At 44.7% G+C, this 10244-nt stretch overlaps 1 long non-coding RNA gene across 6 annotated transcripts; it reads left to right on the plus strand.

Moving 5' to 3' along the window:
• Positions 1 to 671: 671 nt before the first annotated feature.
• On the plus strand, positions 672 to 4192 carry LOC119341324. Of its 6 annotated transcripts, none has more exons than XR_005165037.1 (7): positions 673 to 836; positions 919 to 1133; positions 1266 to 1371; positions 1450 to 1596; positions 1764 to 1887; positions 2640 to 2719; positions 3829 to 4192. It is a non-coding gene; the product is annotated as an uncharacterized LOC119341324 (long non-coding RNA). The 6 variants fall into 6 exon arrangements; XR_005165034.1 differs by lacking the exon at positions 3829 to 4192 and adding an exon at positions 2829 to 3020 and having other exon boundaries at positions 674 to 836; XR_005165035.1 differs by lacking the exon at positions 3829 to 4192 and having other exon boundaries at positions 672 to 836; positions 919 to 1183; positions 2640 to 3020.
• The last annotated feature ends 6052 nt before the right edge of the window (positions 4193 to 10244 follow it).

A 10244-nucleotide genomic window follows, 5' to 3' on the forward strand; every position in this document is an offset into this window, starting at 1 on the left:
AACATTGACGATGACCTTTTTGTTGGGACAGAAGGGCGGAGAGCAACGTTTCGCGTGTCCGGACTCCCGCAATCCTCCCCCATTGTTGTACACGGTTTTGTGGGAAGAAAAACGTGTCTAGTCCGCCCCGCGGACCGATGCAGGTCGGTGTTGTATGATTTCACGGTCCGGACATTGCGGTCGGGAGGGGTGCAGGAGGTTTACGTGTAGGTGTTGGAGATTCCCTGAGGGCATCCGTTTGCGAATAGTGTGCTAGTATGCGGGCACCGATGCGGGAAGCCGTCGTAAAAAAGTCTCCCCGCATACATTTCAATAACTTTTTAGACTCGTCAGTCGATGAAAGGACACCGGATTTGATATAAAAACGAGCTATGTTTATGAAACAAGGCGAAATTTCATTTCATTTAGACGAAGAAAGAAAGGGTAGCAGCATCTCGGTTGTGCCAAACACCAACATAATTAATCCTCACGGGATGTTGGAACCTCTATTTTGTATTTATACCTGGCGGCTTTCCTTGTTAATGAGATTTAATTTGTCTCGTGTAGCCGCGTGTGTCCTAATCTCTACTATCTAAAAAAATATAGTGTTCCGTTTCCCCCCTTACATTCCGCGCTTCGTCCAGCCTCTCGTACGATCCCCTCACCCCCAATTTTCTTTCCCCCGTCCCAGTCCCACCTCTCGTAGGACCCATTCGATTTTCTTTCCCCCATCCCGGTTTTCTCCCTCTGGCCTGCTCCTCACGCCGGCGTTCCGCGCCGCCGCTGCCGACTGCTCCTCACGCCGGCATCCCGCGCTGCCGTTGCCGACCTCCAGCCGTCGTCCAGTAACCGCTCCCGTGCGCCCTATCTCTCTTCTTCTCCCTTCTCCCTTCCTTTTCTCTCTCTCTCTCTCTCAAATCTTTTATCTCTCTGTTTCAGAAACAACGGCAGCATGGATCCTGATGTGGAGCTCCAATACGGCCCGATCTGACCTGGGAGCGACCAGATCCGTGCGTCTCCGCCTCGCTTCACGCGCCTCCATGGTCCGCCGTCTTCCCGAGCGCCGGCGCCGCGCTCAGTCGCCGCCGTCCCATGCCATGGTAGCCTCCCCTCCAGAACGATGTGTCATGGCCGCCTCCCTGCCTCTCCCGCAGGTGGGCCTCTGCGCCCCCGGCCTAGCAGATTAATGGAGGGCGCTGCCGATGTCGGTTCATGCCTCGGTGCTCCTCCCGGCGGAATTTGCCAGCTATTCTATTCCTATCATGATCTTTTCTGTTTTGATGTAGAGTTAACTCCCACCCGTACATGAGCCCCAAGGCACCACGCGATTCTGATGATACACGAACACTGGGTCGGTCCTCTATCCGGCAGCTCCGTTGGGGAAGCACCAAGGTAAAAAACTGATATTTGATAGTAGAGATTATAGTATGTACCTTTCTGAAACTGATATTTGATATATTTCTGTATCAGATCCAAACTCCAAGTATCCGTGGATATAGGGAACAGTTATGGTACAAATAGACTTGATTGTACTGACAATTTTCAGCTTGCACATGGATCCCTTATAGTATGCAATCAAGCTTGATGATAAATTCTTGGAGAGACGCTAGGTGCCAGGTAAGGTGACCCAAGACTATTGCTTTCAGTTATTCAATGTTGTTCATATGGCATATTGCTATTAGATATGCCATTGCCTGCAGCGGCAAGCTTGAATTGGTAAGATGGATGGGGGGAGAAAAAGAGTCATTTAACGTAATTTTGATTACCGATGCCTGCATGAGCAGCTGCTCACTGTGCGCATGGGATAGGAGGTCATGCGTGGAGGCTACTCGGAGAGGACTGTATGCATGTCCATGTCCGCGCACTTGGAGCAGCAGCCAATGGATGGTCGGCCAGAGGAGGACCAGGGTCAGTTCAAATTTTCTCCATTTGCCTTGCTATTTTCTACCAATGTATTGGCTTGACCTGAGATTGATTAGTCCCTAGCATGTAGTGTTCACCTTCTTCTTAGTTTACATACAGTTGGAGACTGGTTTCTTTTCCTCTTTTTCTGCAGTATGATTTTATGTCTCTTATTTTGGCCTCAGATATATGTACAATAAAGCAATTGTGTGTTACTAAAGAACTTTATGCAGTCGTTGATTCAGTTAGATTCTTTCCTTAGAAATATATATATTTTGCAAAAAGAATTTATTATCAGAAGAATCTCTTGAGATTGTGATGCATATTAGACATTAATTTCTAAAACTTAGGCTTTCCTAGGACAAAGCTAGGGGAATTAGGCGGGAGTCACCCGTCATTGACCAGTTAGGAGGATTCTAAACTTCCATGCTCCAAACAAATTTGGAGGAAGGGAGGATACTCAAGCTTCCTGTTTTTCATGATTATCAAAATCCTAGCAAACAATAGTCTAGGAAAGCAGCCAGATTGGTCTTATTACGTGTGGTTTAAAGTTTGCCTGATTGTATGTTATCTGAACAAGATGATTCTCTTTTCTCAATAAAAAGAAAAAACAAGACACTTCTCTGAAAAATAGTCTTACACCTTGGAGTTTCCATCTGTTGTGGTGTACCTCTGTTCTATAAATGCCATGTTTGCATGTTTATTTGATTCAAGTGTATAGATAAGGGCTAAACTGAACCATGCTAATTCGCTACCAGGTTGGAGATTTGGGATCGGAGACGCCAAGAACAAGGGACCAAGGTGCTGAACTAACGGCACGGGCAGAATGATTCTTCAGGTACCAACATAGTCGTCGACTAGAGAATTAAGTTAACTGTTTGATTTACTTGAAGCTCCAAATTATAGTTATTTTATTCATTCACTAATTTGGTATAATCCTAATCTAGGAGGATTATCACTGTATGATATGAGACCTGGACGTTTAGCAATGATAAAACTCTGACATTGGATGGTTCTTTTCTGAAGTATAGTTGTAAGATCTATGATTCTAGCTTCGACCTTTAACTGGACAGTACTAATTGGACATATAATTGATAAATTATGCACAAGATATTCTGTTGTCTTTTGTTCTCCAATCAGATTCATCTAGCACTTTGTTGACTTTCTAATTGTTCTACCCTCTACCTCTGAAACTCAGAAATCAGAGAAAGGTTATTATTGGGGACATACGTGATACATGTAGATAAATTTGGGGACATATACGTAATACATATAGATAAATTTGGACCAGAATGTTTTTTCTATTATTGGGGACATACGTGATACATATCAGATTCATCTAGCACTTTGTTGACTTTCTAATTGTTCTACCCTCTACCTCTGAAACTCAGAAATCAGAGAAAGGTTATTATTGGGGACATACGTGATACATGTAGATAAATTTGGGGACATATACGTAATACATATAGATAAATTTGGACCAGGATGTTTTTTCTATTATTGGGGACATACGTGATACATATAGATAAATTTGGACCACTTATAACAGAGAGATTTCTTGCAAAAAATATTAACTCTCTCCAGGAGTGGGCACTGTCAAGGTAATAACAGGAATTTGCTGAACCCAATTGAATGAAAGCGGGGTGGCAATCCGATTGAGAACCTTCTCTAACTAAATGGACTTACGAACAATCAACAATATCAAATAGTTCCAAATTAACAGATGTTGTTTTATTGAAATACTGATTTAAGAATTTACTACATAATCACTTAGTGTTTTGTTTGATCATCATGTTATCCTAGACCACTTGGGGACAATATCATCAATTTCTTCCATAGTGCAATGCAAGTTCAAAAATGCAGTTTCTGTTCTATGCATTTTTCGAAGTGTATGTATGCTGTAACTGATTTACAAAACATTGGTCAACCTTCTATGAGTCCACCTAGGGAGCGGCACAGATTTGGAACAAATTCCAGAACAGGCATCCAAGCATTTGGTCTGGTACCACTAAGCTGCCAGAGCAAGATAGCTGGGATGTCGAGTCCATAGGGCAATGGTAAATCACAAATTGGCTGATGTTCGATGGGAAGCATCAGACAATACCAATGTCCAGTAGTAAGATTTGATTGTGCAGGTGATCAGCCCACGTGTGCGTACATCCCCTGTTAGTCCAGATTTAGAAAAATATGATTTCTGCTATGATAGTTTCCAGAATAGTTTGGCCCTCGAGACACTTCCACTGTATGCATGTGTGTTCCTTTTTTTCAGAGATATGCGTCTATTGATTATTATTGGAATTGGTTCGACAAACTGTGTATATGTGAAAAATTTACTAATATACTGACCCAGCCTAATAATATGACTAATCCATAAAGTGGATATGCGCCAATGCTCAAATTTGAAAAATGAAGGATTCAAGTCGCGAGTATGCCCATAAAAAATATATAGTTTGACTTAGTCGTAGGTTCTGTAGTAATCTTGCCTTGGCGCTGCTGCCTCTCCTCTCTGCTCCTTGCTGCCTGTGGCTGTCCCATCTCTCCTAGCACTGCTGCTGCACTTCTTCTGAAGCAATTCTCAACCCCGTTGCTGCAGTTCTCTGAACTCCAACCTGTTGCTGCTTCTCTCTCTCTCAATTTTTCTGGAAGTCTGTGAACCATTGTTGTGCGATTATATGATTTGTGTTATTTGCTTGAGTGAACCTGTAAGGTTTGTACCTCATGCAAAGTGCTAGCACCTACATATTATCCAAAATTTTCTTCTAAATGTCATGAGGCATGAGCAACAAATTTTCTCAAGAATGACCCTTGGTATATACTCCCTCCGTCCGAAAATACTTGTCATCAAAATGGATAAAAGGAGACGTATCTAGAACTAAAATACGTCTAGATGCATCCTCTTTTATCCATTTTGATGACAAGTATTTCCGGACGGAGGGAGTATAAGGCATGGATGCAATTTTAATAATACTCTTTTGGCTCTCATTTATCTGTTGCCATAGAGCATCGTATAATATAAAAGAGTCAGTCAAACAAAGCTCTTTCAATATCGGACTAATTGTGCCAATGGAGTCAACTCATGTACTAATTCCGAGTGGTGTCAATGGAGTCAACTGATGTACCTGTCTGATGAAAACTCTAGGTTATCAGATGATGGCTAGACATGAATCCATACTGCCAGTACTTGGTCCATATAATTGCTCCATACCAGTTGCGTTGTGTAGTTTACTATCTGTGTGCTTCGAGTTCTGTACTTTGATGGAAAAGAATACAACCTGAATTTATTGAATTCTGACGTGTGATGCTGCCACAGATTCTCGCGAAAATTGTTTTATCAGTTTGGAAAAATTTGCAGTTAGCTTTGGGCAAGGTGCCAGGTCTCTGAAATTACTGATGATGAGGTGGTAAAATGTGTCCGGATTTGGATGAACTCTCATCGAGTTGATAACTTCAGTAGCGGTTACCTGTCAACGCGCTGGACTAAACATCCATCTGTTCTGAGTAGCGACCATGATCAGAAAAGGTGGCAAAGGTAGATATGATTGCACTTATACCTGGGTACATGCCCTCGGTCGCATTGTCTTGGCAGAGGTAGAGTCTGGTTTGACTTTTTGAATTTTGAATTGTACTGGCGGGAGTGAGCTAGGCATCTGCACATAAAACCATAGGCATGAGGGTTTGTGAACTTGCGTACTACATCTTGACGTGAAGTACTTCAGTATCTTAGATCATCTACAACCATGATAGGCTAATTTCGATGCCCAAGCGTCATGGAAGTGACCGGACACGTCTGCTTCAGGCTTCCATTTGTGTATACAACCATGTCCTCTACATCCTCCCCAAACTATGTGTTAGAGGTATGGTGGGGGACCACGATGGACCGTCGAAGAAGGCGGCGTGGACAGGGCGGCACAGGACATCGACACCAGATGCATCCGGTGCCAAAAGATGGGTCATGGGCACGAAAGGAGGAAGAAACCAACAATGTGCACATACTTTTAGAAGAGGGGACGGAAAGAGGAAGAAGCCGACAACGAGCACATAATTTTAGAAGAGGTTGTGGGAATAGAGGGATGGTTAAGGGCAATGGTGGGCCTTCGGAGAAGTTAGCTCGGGCAGGATGACACGCGTCATTGGCACCGGTCGCGACCAATATTGAAGGGCGGATCAGGGTCAACAGTGGACCAACAGAGAAGGTAGCTCGAGACCAGTGTCGGGGCAATGGTGAACCGACATAGAAGACGCTTGGGTAGGGTAGCGCACAACATCGACACTGGTCTCGACCAGTGTCGTAGGATGGGTTGCAGGGACGGAAGGAGCAAGATCAAGATCATAGTTGCTCCCATAGTATCCGCTCAAGAAATTGATATAAGGCGATATATATATTATTTGAAGAACTTACTCATGTCACTTAGTCACCAGTTTGATTCATGTTCCTATATTTTGCCCGTAGCAACCCACGGGCATTCTACTAGTAATAAAACAAAAGACGTACTATAGATTCTGTGATGGCGCCTGACTGTTATGTGTATGACGATTAGCATGACGCGGGCTAAAATTGAACGCTGTATAGAATCTCGTGCCTGTCGGTAGTGTTTGTCTACACTGTGTCAGCATGTAGCTCATGAAATGCCACCGGTGTTAAAGACTGGTAGCGATGGGCGGTTGTCTCTTACTGGTATAGGCTGCTTGGAACTGTTGCGTATTGGAAAGTTTAGTCAGGGGCTGTCGCTGTGGCGGGCTGTCACGGATATTAAGACTTCGGGCGGGGCCGCTGAGTATTTACTGCGCAGAGGCTACCTGATAACTTCTGCGGACAAAAAAGTTGAAGCAGGCGCATCGCTGCATATTGTAGTCTTGTAGACGCTGGTGCTTCATGGCTTTGACCAAGTTGTAGATGCAGACTGCGGCCCTGTTTGAATACTCTAACTCAGTTAAAGGTTAGATTTAAATTTTAACCCTGAACTAACTCTAAACTAACTCTAACCAAAGAGTTGTTTGGATGATAGGGTTAGATTGACAATAAATATTCTTTCTCAATTTGAACCCTGTTTGGATGGGAGGGGTAACTTTTTTTTACTAATTTTTCTAGTGGGCCAAGGAGAACTAACCTAAATAAGCTCCTCTAGTGTGGGCTAGTTTTTTGGGTGGGTTAGATCCAACTAACCCAAATTAACCCATCATATTTGGATAATTTTGGGTTATTTGAGCCCCAACTAACTAAAACTAACTCTAACTTAGGGATCCAAACAGGGCATGTAACGTACTTGATGACCTTTTTAAATAACAAAAACTCCGTGCTGAAAATAATCAATCCGGCGTCGGCCTTCTTCTACCGCCCATGAACTATAGACTAGCACGTCCGCTTAGGATGGGCGGCGCAAAGTTGATGACGTGCAGGGGCAGCAAGTTAATGCATGTCACTGGTTACGTCCGTGGGTGATAGTTGCTGATGATCGCCTTTGAGGAGATGCGCAGCTCGATTCGTGATGCTGGGTTTGGGTGGCGTGGCTAACAGGCAAAGGGCAAAATCGATAATATGCGGCTGACGACATGGGTGAAGTCATGTTAAAAAAGTAGTTTAATCTCCGCAAATGCTATGCTTGGATGGCAGATGGGAGAGGTTTGTCTACTTTCTGGATTAAAGAACGATCACCGCACGGCAAGATGTTGATGCAAACAAACATGAAGACTGGAACCCGCAGGTGGAGAAAAAGGCAACGGGTGACAATTAGAAGAAAAAAAAAAGTGTGTACAAAAGGAAAGGTTCAATCCTTGCACGAACGGTTCTCCACCCTCAGCTTAATTTCGTGTTCTGGCCCTTTTTCGATACAAATTCAGGATCTGACCTCGGTTTCGAAAATTTTCGAGATCTGACCCTTTCGCTACCGCCACGGGTTCTGGCGGTAGGGTTAGACATGCTACCGCCAGGGTCCCTGGCGGTAGGGTGCGACGGAGCGCGACGACCACCGTTTGCCCGAGTTGACGTGGACAAGTAGCCTACCGCCAGGGTAGCATGTTAAACCTTACCGCCAGAACCCGTGGCGGTAAGGTGTGGCTGGGGTTTTGCCTTCTAAAGTTTCAGTAACGAAATATCGAGGTGCCCTGGCGGGAGGTACGTTCGTCCTACCGCCAGGGTCCTTGGCGGTAGGGTCCTGTGTTTTATGGTTTATAAGTTTAATTTTTGCTTCTTTTCAAAAACAATATAGACCCTAAAATATGAGCTCACATTTTTTTAGTGATTGTTTCTTTTGTAAAGTTTTATCACATAGTTTCACAAAGATAGCAAAATATGAGCTCACAAAAAAGCCAACAAACGGTTTCACATAGTTTGTTTTGTCACAAGTTTCACATAGTTTCACAAATAGCAAAATATGAGCTCACATAATAATGAAGGTTCCACATAGCAAATATCAAACAGTTTACACATAGATTCATAAGTAGGAAATAGCAAATAGCAAACTTGTCCACATAGTTTGACAACCCCTACTAAAACAGAGATACATATGCAATCGACATGTTTATGGGGCGGACAAACCTCCCCCCCCTTGTATGTTAGGCATGGCCGTGGAGACAGATACGGCAGCGGATCCACCGGTTCAGGCGGAGGTGGAATGCTGGTCGGCATCCGACCGTTCAAGCAGTCCCACCTGGCCTTTCCCGCTGGAGTTTTCGCCTCCGCCCTTTCCCAGTTGATGATATCGAACGCCGATGCACTTGGGGGCGGCATCCTGACTCTCTCCTCCGCATTGCTCTCGAAGTAGATCCTCCGGCCCAAATTACGCAGCTCCCAGTTGGAGCGCTGCTTGGCAGCTTCAATGTTCCATTCCCGACGTTCTTGGGAGATAGTTGGATCTCCCTCCATCTCTGCAATCACTCTCTTCCACTCCTTCGCACTCTGTGCCCAACACTTCTGATCATCGGAGATCCGTTCTGCCCTCTCGTGCCACCGCACTTCCCTCGTCTCCTGTAGGAACTCGTCTGAAAAAGCGGTCACCGGCTGCAGAAGCTCGGGACAGGAATCGTACACGTACTGAAGTGGCAAGCCGGACGGGTCGTGTTGGAGATGAAGGGGCAATGCTTGCGCCACTGTTGCAGACCTAAACATATGGATCAAATAAATAAAATACATATATCAAGATGTGTCAAATGCAAAATCATACATATCATATTTACTCCAACCAAATCCACTACTTGCATCATATATTTTTTGTTTACTCCAATATGCATCATATCAACATGCTTACTAAAGAACTAAGAACTAAGAACTAAGAACTACAACTACAATCATACCACTACTTACTAAAGAACTAGGAACTACAACTATAATCAAGCTAAAACAATCTTAAGTTCAAAAATATGAGGGATTTGAAGCAATTAATGCATCGAATCGAAATCAAGTTTGCAAAAACTAATTGGAGGGATTGGAGGAGCTTACGTTTCTCTCTTCGGGGCCATCTCGATCCGCAAAAACGGTGAAGAAACAATGAAGATCCGAGGGGAAGAGTGGAGGAGATGAGAGAGGGAGAGAGAGAGAGGGGCGAGTTGGGGAAGAAAAGATGAACCAAAGGACGGGGGGAGGGGGAGGGGCGCGGTGTCTCGGGTGAAATAACTGACCGGATCCTATCGCCAGGGGTCCTGGTGGTAGGGTTAGACAGGCGACCGCCAGGTTCCCTGGCGTTAGGGTGTCACGGAGGGGGACGGCGGCGTCTCCGCGTGCTGACGTGGATTACTACCCTACCGCCATCGTCTCTGGCGGTAGCCTGTCTAACTCTACCTCAGGACCGCTGGCGGTAAGAAAATGGGTCAAATCCCGAATTTCTTTCCAAACGGGGTCAGATCGTGAATTTATATCGAAAAAGGGTCAAAACACGAAATTAACCCTCCACCCTCCAGCGCGGAACCTTTTGACTTCGACGCCGGTGGTCCTCTCTGTTGACTTGCAAAAACTACAGCCTAGTGCCTGTCCCTGATCCCTACTCTTGCATGCGCCGTGGTCCACCTTTGGCTATATGAGGAAAAGAACATCAAATGAATAGAACTAGAAAAAAGCAAAAGAGGAAAAAGGAGAGTGCTCGTGATTGCATCCGCCCTAGCGAAGCTTCATTAGTTTGCTTATATATATATATATATATATATATATATATATATATATAGAGTACAATACTATTCTAATCCTGGGATTAGAATAGTTGTTTGGATCACGTGAGGGCCTATATAGGCTCGCGAGGTGTTTCCTGAGATCCCGAACTGGTACGAAGAAAAGAAAAAAAAACCTTCCCTATCCTCCCCCGATCCCATCTGGCCGCCGGCTCCCTCACTGCCCCGCACCGCCGCCGCCTCCTGACCTTCCCCGCGCCGCCGCC

Source organism: Triticum dicoccoides, chromosome 7B (genome assembly GCF_002162155.2).
Source record: "Triticum dicoccoides isolate Atlit2015 ecotype Zavitan chromosome 7B, WEW_v2.0, whole genome shotgun sequence".
Taxonomy (NCBI): domain Eukaryota; kingdom Viridiplantae; phylum Streptophyta; class Magnoliopsida; order Poales; family Poaceae; genus Triticum; species Triticum dicoccoides.